At 51.6% G+C, this 12519-nt stretch overlaps 1 protein-coding gene across 1 annotated transcript in view; it reads left to right on the top strand.

Moving 5' to 3' along the window:
- The window catches only part of smyd4 (SET and MYND domain containing 4), an 83847-nt gene extending 80201 nt beyond the window's left edge, over window positions 1-3646 (top strand). Inside the window, 1 exon segment of the mRNA XM_072470151.1 lies at window positions 1-3646. This exon segment is cut by the window's left edge and continues 309 nt beyond it. The gene's annotated coding sequence lies outside the window, so the exon portion shown is untranslated.
- The last annotated feature ends 8873 nt before the right edge of the window (window positions 3647-12519 follow it).

The following is a 12519-nucleotide window of genomic DNA, read 5'->3' as shown; positions in this document are numbered from 1 at the left end:
TCTGGATCGAAATGACTCCACACAGAGCAACTGGTGGTTGTGTGTGCTGTACCTGGGCTGCTGTCCATGTGGCCACTGCATCCTAGCTCACCCCAGGTGTATTGACCATGTACACTGCACTGCATTGGTCCTTATCTAGTGAGCCCTATTTGTGAATGGCTGTATGACCATGAGGTGAGGGAGAGATACAAACAATCTAAGTACACAGGAAACGGAGTGATGTCCGTGACGGAGGATGTGCCACAGTCCGAGGGAGAGACGGAAGGGCAGCAAGTTCCAATGTGGCCGTGAGTATTAGAGACCAGGGAAAAGATTATTTTTACCTTTAAACAGACTCCGTTGCCCCAAGATATTTTGCCAGGTGTTTGGTGAGTTTTTTGCCCCTGCCTTGATGCAGTTGCCTGTGGAACAGAAAGAGCGGGTCAGTATTAACCCTTTCTCTGCTGTTCAGAGTCTTTCTAACCTCATGTTGGAAGACTTGCTTTGAATAGTGAAGTTAGATGAAGTCATCCCTCGCCCTGTGTGTGTGAAGGTGACTTTGTTTTTTTAAAAAAAATGTTGAGACCCAATTCATTTTCCCAATTAAGGGGTAATTTAGCCTGGCCAATCCACCTACCCTGCACATATTTGGGTTGTGGGGGTGAGACCCACGCAGACATGGGGAGAATGTGCAAACTCCACACGGGACAGTTACCCAGTGCCGGGATCGAACCTGGGACCTCGGGACCATGAGGCAGCAGTGCTAACCACTGCGCCACCGTGCTGCCCTCGGAGGCTTTGTTCAAGCTCCTGCCCGGGGCTGACTGTGGTTGATGAGGGTTTTCTCGGTTGATCTCATCTCTTTAACCCTTTGACTGCCGACCAGGACAGCAAATCACATTCTCCCCCATTTGGAGGAGTTGGAGCCATTTCTGGAATCCACCTGTATAAAAGCCCACAGATTGGATATTACATCTTTCTGCCAAGTGGACATTGTGTATTCCACTGACACCACGGTGCTCTGTCAGAGACACCCAAACACCATTGCTGTGACCACGCCAGCTATGAACCCCCATCCCAAACCCCGTCCCACCGTCAACCCTTTCCCCACCCCCAGCCCAAACCTCGTCCCACCGCAAACCCCTTCCCCACCCAGCCCAAACCCCATCCAACCCTAAACCCCTTCCCCACCCCCAGCCCAAACCCCGTCCCACCGTAAACCCCTTCCCCACCCCCACCCCAAACCTCGTCCCACCGCAAACCCCTTCCCCACCCAGCCCAAACCCCATCCAACCCTAAACCCCTTCCCCACCCCCAGCCCAAACCCCGTCCCACCGTAAACCCCTTCCCCACCCCCAGCACAAACCCCTTCCCACCGTCAACCCTTTCCCCACCCCCACCCCAAACCTCGTCCCACCGCAAACCCCTTCCCCACCCAGCCCAAACCCCATCCAACCCTAAACCCCTTCCCCACCCCCAGCCCAAACCTCGTCCCACCGCAAACCCCTTCCCCACCCCCAGCCCAAACCCCGTCCCACCGTAAACCCTTTCCCCACCCCCACCCCAAACCCCGTCCCACCATAAACCCCTTCCCCACCCCCACCTCCACCCCAAACCCCTTCCCACCCTAAACCCCCAGCCCAAACCCCTTCCCCATCCCCAGCCCAAACCCCATCCAACCCTGAACCCCTTCCCCACCCCCAGCCCAAACCCCGTCCAACCCTAAACCCCTTCCCCACCCCCACCTCCACCCCAAACCCCTTCCCACCCTAAACCCCCACCCCCAGCCCAAACCCCTTCCCCACCCCCAGCCCAAAACCCGTCCCACCGTAAACCCCTTCCCCACCCCCACCTCCACCCCAAACCCCTTCCCACCCTAAACCCCCACCCCCAGCCCAAACCCCTTCCCCACCCCCAGCCCAAACCCCGTCCCACCCTAAACCCCTTCCCCCACCCCCACCCCGTCCCACCCTAAACCCCCACCCCAGCCCAAACCCCGTCCAACCCTAAACCCCTTCCCCACCCCACCTCCACCCCAAACCCCTTCCCACCCTAAACCCCCACCCCCAGCCCAAAACCCGTCCCACCGTAAACCCCTTCCCCGCCCCCAGTCCAAACCCCGTCCCACCCTAAACCCCTTCCCCCACCCCCACCCCGTCCCACCCTAAACCCCCACCCCAGCCCAAACCCCGTCCAACCCTAAACCCCTTCCCCACCCCACCTCCACCCCAAACCCCTTCCCACCCTAAACCCCCACCCCCAGCCCAAAACCCGTCCCACCGTAAACCCCTTCCCCAGCCCAAACCCCGTCCCACCGTAAATCCCTTCCCCACCTCCAGACCAAACCCCATTCAACCCTAAACCCCTTCCCCACCCCCAGCCCAAACCCCGTCCCACCCTAAACCCCTTCCCCCACCCCCACCCCGTCCCACCCTAAACCCCCACCCCAGCCCAAACCCCGTCCAACCCTAAACCCCTTCCCCACCCCACCTCCACCCCAAACCCCTTCCCACCCTAAACCCCCACCCCCAGCCCAAAACCCGTCCCACCGTAAACCCCTTCCCCAGCCCAAACCCCGTCCCACCGTAAATCCCTTCCCCACCTCCAGACCAAACCCCATTCAACCCTAAACCCCTTCCCCACCTCCACCCCAAACCCCGTCCCACCACATACTCTGTCCCGGCCCCACCCCAGCCCCAAAGCCCTCCCTTCCCCACCCCTGCAAGGTCCCAGTCCAATCACTCGTGTCTCTCTCTCCTTCTAGATTTGAGACATCCATCTCGGCACAATAGACATTAGCACAGTGGTTAACACTGTTGCTTCACAGCTCCAGGGTCCCAGGTTCGATTCCCCGCTGGATCACTGTCTCTGCGAAGTCTGCACGTTCTCCCCGTGTCTGCGTGGGTTTCCTCCGGGTGCTCCGGTTTCCTCCCACAAGTCCCGAAAGACGTGCTGTTAGGTAATTTGGACATTCTGAATTCTCCCTCTGTGTAACCGAACAGGCGCCGGAATGTGGCGACTAGGGGATTTTCACAGTAACTTCATTGCAGTGTTAATGTAAGCCTACTTATGACAATAATAAAGATTATTATTATTGTTAGGTGTCAGCTCTTCGAGTCTGAATTCTGGCTGAACTGGTTGTGGTCCCAACTTTGCTGTCTCCCTTCCGCCCCCTCCAATACTTTAAAGGGTTAATGCTCAATATGTAAGTGGACAGTCTTTTTCATTTGTGATCATATGCCAACAAAGTCTGATGAGAGATAGTTCTATGTAAAGCCTTGTGCTAACCCTGTACTGTGCATAGTTAGTAGAATGTTCAATAAATGTTAAAGTTTACCAACAGCCTTACTCCTGCCGGCCTCCTGACCAAAAGGAACCTCATCTAAGACACACAATAAATGACAACAGAATCTTCAGAAATGAAATTTCAAATGGATTATTTCACACTTCACGGAAACACAAACTTTGCTCCAAAGGACTGTTACCCCCGTGTAAATATGAAGATACCGGGAAGAGTTGGTATCACAGCTGAGTTAAAAGCGTCACTGCTTTCGGTGCTACATTCACTTGGAGAAATTACATGTAAAATCTGAAATTGTTCAGATTTGAAAGGGGGTGGGCCGTTATGAAAGTAAACTGGAATGAATAAAAATATGTGCCAGCAAAATATAGTTCATTGTGGTGGATGCTGTAAGATTCCCTTTTTGTATTGTTACAACACCCTGCCCCATGTGTCCCGGAGTCACAGCACAAGTGAATTAATCAATAATTCTTGTAAAGAATAACCAAGGACTTTGGCCCTTGGCTGCCCAATAATTACAGTCTGCAGGTTTGTAAATGTGAACACAATTACTGTTTATTTATAATGTTAGGACATTTTTGTGAAACCTTTTGTATGTCCTGTGTTTCCTTTTTATCCCCGTCCTGCTGCCTGCTTAGATCTACTGTCTTCTGGTTAGCTGCGACAACCTTATTGCACGCTTTGGGATTTCTGTTTAAATTACAGTGTTTGGACACTGAAATCCCCTGTTCTGATGGACAAGACGTCGATTTAGGTTTTGTGGCAGAACCTATGATGTTGATTTGATAGGCCTATCGGTGAATGTAGAATCCTCAACCGTCTCCTATTATTGCCTGTGATTGGTGCTGCCATTCAGAAAATTCCAGAAGAAAGGTGCGTCTTCTGAAGAGCTCTAGTTCTGTGAAGTAAGTTCAGCTGAAAGGTGTCGGTGAATCTCTCTGTCTCTCTTTGCCAGATGATTTTAAGAGGCATTTTAGCTAAATCTGTGAAGACATCCTAGTTAAAAAGGCACAGACAGCCATCAGAGCTGGGAAAGAGATTTCTTGAATGTGAAACTGACAGCCGCAGGTCAGTAACCCCCTTAAGTCTCTGTCTGAATCAGAGAATTTACAATGCAGAAGGAGGCCATTCGGCCCATCGAATCTGCCCCGGCCCTTGGAAAGAGCACCTTACCCAAGCCCACCGCTCCACCCTATCCCAGTAACCCCACCCAACCTTTTTGGACACTAATGACAATTTATCATGGCCAATCCACCTAACCTGCACATCTTTGGACTGTGGGAGGAAACTGGAGCACCCGGAGGAAACCACGCACACACGGGGAGGATGTGCAGACTCCACACAGACAGTGACCCAGCGGGGAATCGAACCTGGGACCCTGGAGCTGTGAAGCAACTGTGCTACCGTGCCGCCCAAAGTTCTGAAGGGCTGGGGAAAGCTCATAGAACATTACAGCGCAGTACAGGCCCTTCAGCCCTCGACGTTGCGCCGACCTGTGAAACCACTCGAAAGCCCATCTACACTATTCCCTTATCGTCCATATGTCTATCCAATGACCATTTGAATACCCTTAGTGTTGGCGAGTCCACTACTGTTGCAGGCAGGGCATTCCACGCCCTTACTACTCTCTGAGTAAAGAACCTACCTCTGACATCTGTCTTATATCTATCACCCCTCAATTTAAAGCTATGTCCCCTCGTGCTAGACATCACCATCCGAGGAAAAAGGCTCTCACTGTCCACCCTATCCAATCCTCTGATCATCTTGTATGCCTCAATTAAGTCACCTCTTAACCTTCTTCTCTCTAACGATAACAGCCTCAAGTCCCTCAGCCTTTCCTCATAAGATCTTCCCTCCATACCAGGCAACATTCTGGTAAATCTCCTCTGCACCCTTTCCAATGCTTCCACATCCTTCCTATAATGCGGCGACCAGAATTGCACACAATACTCCAAATGCGGCCGCACCAGAGTTTTGTACAGCTGCAACATGACCTCATGGCTCCGAAACTCAATCCCTCTACCAATAAAAGCTAACACACCGTACGCCTTCTTAACAACCCTCTCAACCTGGGTGGCAACTTTCAGGGATCTAAGTACATGGACACCGAGATCTCTCTGCTCATCCACACTACCAAGAATCTCAAGATTGAAGCTTAAGGTGAGAGGATTTGTGACGATACAGCCAGGGTCCTGCACCAAAATCAGAGAAGTGAAAGTTAAAGCCCAGTATTTTCACAGGGAGACAAAGGCTCCATCTGGTGGTGGAAAGATGGAACTGCGCCAACCTGAATTTCTGAGCAAATCTATTCCCAGAGACCGCAAGCACAGCAGTGAAGACTCACCTTAAACTTCCCCGTTTTCTTATCATTTTTGCCTACCCTTACCATGCGTCTGTCTTGTATGTGTCTGGGTGAAGGGTGGGACCAGGTTGTGGTTAGGTAGACTGGTACACCATTGTCCTGTTATATCTTTATATATATTCATCTTTACCTCTTATTAATGAACAGTTTGTTAATGTTTTACTTACAAATCTTGGGCTGGATTCTCTGATTTTGAGACTAAGTGCTGACGCCATTGTGAAAACTGGTATTTAAGCCAGAAAAACTGGTGTCAAAGGCCACAGATTCCCTGTTTTGCTGGGGGCTAGCGGGGAGCCGCCATCGAGCTCGCAGCTCCAGCTGCCGTTACTGCCCCCAGCACCTTCCGGGTCACAGGCCGTGCCTGTGCACGGCAGCGGCCATGCCTTGCTCCATGGCTGACTCTGCCCGAGAACCTGGACTGCCGAGATAGTGCCCCGCATCGGCCGCTCGCGCATGCTGGACCGCCCGCCCACATTGCCCCAACCCTGAATGAAGGCCCCCCCCCCTGCCCACTGATCGGCCCTCCCCCGGCTGTGGCGGCCCTGGACTGAGTCCACCAGCCGCCATGCGAGCTTCCCGGACAGTGTGAGCACACGTAACCCACGCTATCGGGAATTCGGCTGGTCGGCAACAGAGCATGGTGGCGCAAGCCTCAGGCAATGGCCAGAGGTGATGGGTACTGGGCGCAGTGTACCCGAGGGCAGAGGAGTGAGTAACCAGCGCCACTCCCGATTTCAGCGCCACAACGGATTCTCCGCCCCGTCGCCAAATGCGATTTCGGGGGTGGAGAATCCAGCCCCTGGTGTCTGTAATTCATTGGAGCAGTTGACGGATACAGATCTCAGGAAACATCAAACTATTGGTTAATTCACTTATGTTGGGACTCCGGGGCCTGTGGGGCTGGAAGTGACCGCGCGCTCGCCCAGGGTGTCGGAACAATAACAAGAACTATAATGAAATATTCAGTAAATACAATTGGTTAACAGTCCTGCCTGGCGATTGTCACGCAGTGTCCGTTCATCCATTGTCACCTTTGGCAACAATTAACTAACTCCAGGACAGCACGGTTAGCATCTAGCTGCCAATACGGCCGGAGAATGGCCAGGTACGTGGCTGCCCAGGCGCATGGTGGCGGCCGCTTGCAGACCTGGCCTGAGAAATAGTGACCCCCTTTGGCCCTGCTCGCGGATCAGCCCCTCCCCCCTCGACTGAGTCCGCAGCCGCCATACTGAGTTCCCGAAGGATGAGACCATGAGAGACCCACGGCATCGGGAACTCGGCCGGTTGGGGGCAGAGCATCGGGGGTGGACCTCAGGCAACGTCCTGAGGCCGTTGATGCATTGCGCGGTGGAGGGGGCGGATTTGGTCGGAAACTTTGATTCTCCGGCCGAGTGCCGAACACGATTTCGATGACAGGAGAATCCTGCCCCTGGACTTTGCAGCCTGTACTGGTTTCTCTTAATAGATTTATTCAGGTTCTCTGTAGGTTCAGAAATACAGCAATCACAAGCTTTCTGGAGTGAGTACAGTAAGAAGTCTTACACCAGCTTAAAGTCCAACATGTTTATTTAGAATCACTAGCTTTCGGAGCACAGCTCCCTCATCAGGTGAGTGAAGAGGTGGGTTCCATAACCACATATATGGACAAAGTCAATGATGCAAGACAATATTTTGAATACGAGTCTTTGCAGGTAATTAAGTCTTTACAGATCCAGACGGAGCAACTGGAGAGAGGTATAATCCCAGGTTAAAGAGGTGTGAATTGTCTCAAGCCAGGACAGCTGGTAGGATTTCGCAAGCCCAGGCCAGATGGTGGGGGGTGAATGTAATGAGACATGAATCCAAGGTCCCGGTTGAGGCCGTACTCATGCGTGTGGAACTTGGCTTTCCGTTTCTGCTCAATGATTCTGCGTTGTCACGCGTCCTGAAGAACGCTTACCCAAAGATCAGAGGCTGAATGCCCTTGACTGCTGAAGTGTTCCCCGACTGGAAGGGAACATTTCTGCCTGGCGATTGTCACGCAATGTCCGTTCATCCATTGTCGCCTTTGACAACAAGTTCTTCATCCAGACACACAGACCAGCCATGGGGACCAAATTCACACATCAATACGGCAACATCTTCTTGCACAATTTCGAACAAGACCTCACCGCACAGGACCTTCAACTGATGCTGTACAGCAGATACATCGATGACATTTTTTTCCTTTGGACCCACGGCGAAAATCACTGAAGACTACACGATGACATCAATAAGTTCCATCCCACCATCAGACTCACCATGGACTACTCTCCAGAATCGGTTGCATTCTTGGACACACTCATCTCCATCAAGGACGGTCACCTCAGCACTTCGCTTCACCGCAAGCCCACGGATAACCTCACGATGCTCCACTTCTCCAGCTTCCACCCTAAACACAATAAAGAAGCCATCCCCTATGGACAAGCCCTCCGTATACACAGGATCTTCTCGGATGAGGAGGAACGTAACAGACATCTACAGATGCTGAAAGATGCCCTCGTACGAACGGGATAGGGCGCTCGATTCATTGATCGACAGTTCCAACACGCCACAGCAAAAAGACACACCATCCTCCTCAGAAGATAAACATGGGACACAACTGACAGAATACCCTTCGTCATCCAGTACTTTCCTGGAGGGGGGAAACTACGACATCTTCTTCGCAGCCCTCAACACGTCATTGATGAAGACGAACATCTTTCCAAGGCCATCCCCATACCCCCGCTACTTGCCTTCAAACAACCGCGCAACCTCAAACAAACCATTGTTTGCAGCAAACTACCCAGTCTTCAGGCGAACAGCGACCATGACCCACACAACCCTGCCATGGCAATCTCTGCAAGACGTGCCAGATCATCGATATGGGTACCACCATCACACGTGAGAACACCACCCACCAGGTATATGGTACATACTCGTGTGACTCAGCCAATGTTGTCTACCTCATACGCTGCAGGAAAGGATGTCCCAAAGGGTGGTACATTGGTGAGACCATGTAGCCGCTGCGACAACGGATGAACGGACATCGCGTGACAATCGTCAGGCAGGAATATTCCCTTCCAGTCGGGAAACACTTCAGCATAGTGTTATATCTAGACGCCTCTTGAATATATTCAAAGTTTTAGCATCAACTACTTCCTGTGGTAATGAATTCCACAGGCTCACCACTCTTTGTGTGAAGAAATGTGTCCTTATCTCTGTCCGAAATGGTTTACCCTGAATCCTCAGACTGTGACCCCTGGTGCTGGACACACCCATCATTGGAAACATCTTCCCTGCATCTACCCTGTCTAGTCCTGTTAGAATTTTATAAGTCTCTATGAGATCCCCCCTCATTCTTCTGAACTCCAGCGAGAACAATCTCTCCTCAAATGACAGTCCCGCCATCCCTGGAATCAGTCTGGTAAACCTTCTCTGCACTCCCTCGAGAGCAAGAACACCCTTCCTCAGAGAAGGAGACCAAAACTGCCCACACTACTCCAGGTGTGGCCTCACCAAGGCCCTGTATAATTGCAGCAACACATCCCTGCTTCTATACTCGAAACCTCTCGCAATGAAGGCCAACATACCATTAGCCTTCTTTACCGCCTGCTGCACCTGCATGCTTACCTTCAGTGACTGGTGCACAAGGACACCCAGGTCCCGCTGCACACTCCCCTCTCCCAGTTTACCATTCAGGTAGTAATCTGCCTTGCTGTTTTTGCTTCCAAAATGAATAACCTCACACTTATCCAAATTATACTGCATCTGCCATTGGTTTGCCCACTCGCCCAACCTGTCCAGATCTTGCTGTAGGATCCCTGCACCCTCGTCACAATTCACCATCCTACTTAACTTGGTATCATCTGCAAACTTTGAGATGTTACATTTTGTTCCCTCATCCAAATCATTAATATATATTGTGAATAACTGGGGTCCCAGCACCGATCTCTGTGATACCCCACTCGTTACTGCCTGCCAATTTGAAAAGGACCCATTAATCCCTACTCTTTGTTTCCTCTCTGCCAAACAGTTTTCTATCCACCTCAATACATTTCCCCCAATCCCACGCGCTTTAACTTTGCACAAAAATCTCTTATGCGGGACTTTGTCAAACTCCTTCTGAAAGTCCAAATATACCACATCGAGTGGCTCCCCCTTGTCGACTGTACTGGTTACATCTTCAAAGAATTCCAACAGATTTGTCAAGCATGATTTTCCCTTCATAAATCCATGCTGACTCTGACTGATCCTGCCACTGCTTTCTAAGTGTTCCGCTATAAGGTCCTTGATAATGGATTCAAGCATTTTCCCCACTACCGATGTTAGGCTTACTGGTCTATAATTCCCTGCTTTCTCTCTATTTCCCTTTTTGAATATCGGAGTGACAGGAGCTACCCTCCAATCTGCAGGGACAGTTCCAGAGTCTATAGAATCCCGGAAGGTGACCACCAATGCATCCACTACTTCCAGAGCCACCTCCTTAAGCACTCTGGGATGCAGATTCTCAGGCCCTGGGGATTTATCCGCCTTCAATCCCATCAGTTGTCCCAGCACCATTTCTCTACTAATGTCGATTTCCCTCAGTTCTTCCCTCTCACCAAACCTTTCATTCTCCAACATTTCTGGGATCTGATTTGTGTCCTCATTTGCGAAGACAGAACCAAAGTATGTATTTAATTGCTCAGCCATTTCTTTGTCCCTTATTGTGCATTCCCATGTTTCTGTCTGTAGGGGGCCTACATTTCTCTTTACCAATCGCTTTCTCTTCACATATCTTAGTGTCAGTCTTTATGTTCCCTCCAAGCTTACTTTCATTCTGTACTTTCCCCTTCTTAATCAATCCCTTGGTACTTCGATGCTGAATTCTAAACTGCTCCCAATCCACAGACCTATTGGGCGGAATTCTGCGGGAATCGGCAACTCCGGTGCCGAGGAATGGCGTGGACCACTCCGGCGTCGGGCCGCCCCATTCTGCACCTTCGGAGGCTAAGCCGGCGCCGGAGTGGTTTGCGCCACGCCGGCTGGCGGGGAAGGGGCTTGGCGCCACACTAACCGGCGCCGAAGGGCCTCCGCCGGCTGGTGCGAGTTGGCACATGCGCGGGAGAGCCAGCATATGCTGCCGTCATCCCAGCACATGCGCAGGGGGGGTCCACCTCCGCGTCGGCCATGGCGGAGGACCACAGCGGCCAACGCGGAAGAATAGATTCCCCCCACGGCACAGGCCCGCCCGCCCGCGAATCGGTGGGCCCCAATCGCGGGCCAGGCCACCGTGAGGGCACCTCCCGGGGCCAGATCCCCCCCCCCCCCGAGTGCCACGGAGGCCGCCCACGCAGCCAGGTCCCGCCGGTAAGTACCTACTATAATTTATGGCGGCGGACCGGCCGGAAATGGGCGGCCACTCGGCCCATCGCGGGCTGGGGAATCGCCGGGGGGGCCCCTGACCGCGGCCGCCGACTGGCGCGATTCCTGCCCCCGCCAAATCCCCGCGGCGGAGAATTCAGCAGCCGGCAAGGGGCGGGATTCACGCCGCCCCCCGACGATTCTCCGACCCGCGCAGGGTCCGAGAATTCCACCCATTATTTTTCTTGGCCTATCTGTTTGCTTCTTCCTTTGTAAGCCATGGATTGGCCCTCTTACCCCCTTTGCTTTTGTGCCAGACAGGAATGAACAGTTGCTGTAGATCCCCCATGATTTCCTTGAATGTTTGCCATTGTCTATCCACTGTCATCCCTTTAAGTAACTCGCCCCAATCTATCAAGACCAACTCACGCCTCATATCTTCATAGTTCCCTTTATTAAGATTCAGCACACCAGTCTTCGCCCATTACACACAAGTATCCTGCACATTACACATATCTGCCTTCAATCCCATCAGTTTTCCCAGAACCATTTCTCTACTAATATTGTACGAAGTCTTACAACACCAGGTCCCTGATCTCCGGGTAAGCGTTCTCCAAGGCGGCCTTCAGGACCCGCGACAACGCAGAATCGCCGAGCAGAAACTTATAGCCAAGTTCCGCACACATGAGTGCGGCCTCAACCGGGACCTGGGATTCATGTTGCATTACATTCACCCCCCACCATCTGGCCTGCGAAATCCTACCAACTGTCCTGGCTTGAGACAATTCACACCTCTTTAACCTGGGGTTACCCCATCTCTGGATCTGTAAAGATTTAATCACCTGCTAATGCTCGCATTCCTAGCATTGTTTGGCATCTTTGAATTTGTCTATATATGTGTTTCTGGAACAGACCTCTTCATTCACCTGAGGAAGGAGCAGCGCTCCGAAAGCTAGTGACATCGAAACAAACCTGTTGGACTTTAACCTGGTGTTGTAAGACTTCGTACTGTGCTCACCCCAGTCCAACGCCTGCATCTCCACATCACAGTTTACTAATGATGATCTCCCTCAGTTCTTCCCTCTCACTAAACCTTTCATTCTCCAACATTTCTGGTATCTGATTTGTGTCCTCATTTGTGAAGACAGAACCAAAGTATGTATTCAATTGCTCAGCCATTTTGTTGTCCCTTATTATGCATTCCCCTGTTTCTGTCTGTAGTGGGCCTACATTTCTCTTTACCAATCGCTTTCTCTTCACATATCTATAGAAATTCTTGGTGTCAGTCTTTATGCTCCCTGCAAGCTTCCTTTTGTACTGTACTTTCCCCTTCTTAATCAATCCCTCTCTCCAGTCACTCTGTCACGACCTGTAAAGACTTAATTACCTGCAAAGTATCATCTTGCATCATTACCTTGTCTATATATGTGGTTGTGGAACCAACCTCTTCATTCACCTGAGGAAGGAGCAGTGCTCCGAAAGCTAGTGATTCGAAACAAACCAGTTGGACTTTAACCTGGTGTTGTAAGACTTG

This window comes from Scyliorhinus torazame, chromosome 12 (assembly GCF_047496885.1).
Source record: "Scyliorhinus torazame isolate Kashiwa2021f chromosome 12, sScyTor2.1, whole genome shotgun sequence".
In the NCBI taxonomy this organism is placed as follows: domain Eukaryota; kingdom Metazoa; phylum Chordata; class Chondrichthyes; order Carcharhiniformes; family Scyliorhinidae; genus Scyliorhinus; species Scyliorhinus torazame.
This window is presented reverse-complemented; position numbering and strand designations above follow the sequence as displayed.